At 39.8% G+C, this 911-nt stretch overlaps 1 non-coding gene across 1 annotated transcript; it reads left to right on the top strand.

The window, feature by feature from the left end:
• The first annotated feature begins 506 nt into the window (after positions 1 to 506).
• LOC112788014 (small nucleolar RNA R71) lies at positions 507 to 614 on the top strand. The gene has a single exon (XR_003195394.1). It is a non-coding gene; the product is annotated as a small nucleolar RNA R71 (small nucleolar RNA).
• The last annotated feature ends 297 nt before the right edge of the window (positions 615 to 911 follow it).

The raw sequence follows: 911 nt of genomic DNA, 5'->3' as shown, positions 1-911 counted from the left end.
ATTGCTAAACCTATTTCTTCCACCATTATTATTGAAGCCTTGTTGAGACTTCTGTTGGTCCTTCCATGAGAGATTTGGATGATTTCTCCATGAAGGATTATAGGTGTTTCCATAGAGTTCTCCCATGTAATTCACCTCTGCCATTGCAGGGTTCTCAGGATCATAAGCTTCTTCTTCAGAAGATGCTTCTTTAGTACTATTGGATGCAGCTTGCAATCCATTCAGACTCTGAGAAATCATATTGACTTGCTAAGTCAATATTTTTTTCTGAGCCAATATGGCATTCAGAGTTTCATATTCAAGAACTCCCTTCTTCTGAGGCATCCTATTGTTCACAGGATTCCTATCAGAGGTGTACATGAACTGGTTATTTGCAACTATTTCAATGAGTTCCTGAGCTTCGACAGTATTTTTAGAAGAAGAGATCCTCCTGCAGAATGATCCAATGACATTTTTAACAACTCAGACAGACCATCATAGAATATACATATGATGCTTCATTCTGAAAGCATGTTAGTAGGACACCTTTTGATCAGTTGCTTATATCTTTCCCAAGCTTCATAGAGGGATTCTCCTTCCTTCTGTCTGAAGGTTTGGATTTCCACTCTAAGCTTGCTCATCTTTTGAGGTGGAAAGAATTTGGCCAGAAAAGCACTGACCAGCTTATCCCAAGAGTTCAGGCTATCCTTAGGTTGTGAATCCAACCATGTTCTAGCTCTGTCTCTTACAGCAAAAGGGAAAAGCATAAGCTTGTAGACCTCGGGATCAACTCCATTGGTCTTGACAGTGTCACAGATTTGTAAGAATTCAGCTAAAACCTGATGCGGATCTTCCATTGGAAGTCCATGAAACTTGCAATTCTGCTGCATTAGAGAAACTAATTGAGGCTTAAGCTCAAAGTTGTTTGCTCC

This window comes from Arachis hypogaea, chromosome 20, assembly GCF_003086295.3.
Source record: "Arachis hypogaea cultivar Tifrunner chromosome 20, arahy.Tifrunner.gnm2.J5K5, whole genome shotgun sequence".
Taxonomy (NCBI): Eukaryota; Viridiplantae; Streptophyta; class Magnoliopsida; order Fabales; family Fabaceae; genus Arachis; species Arachis hypogaea.
The sequence above is the reverse complement of the archived record's forward strand: the minus strand, read 5'-3'. Positions and strand labels throughout refer to the sequence as shown.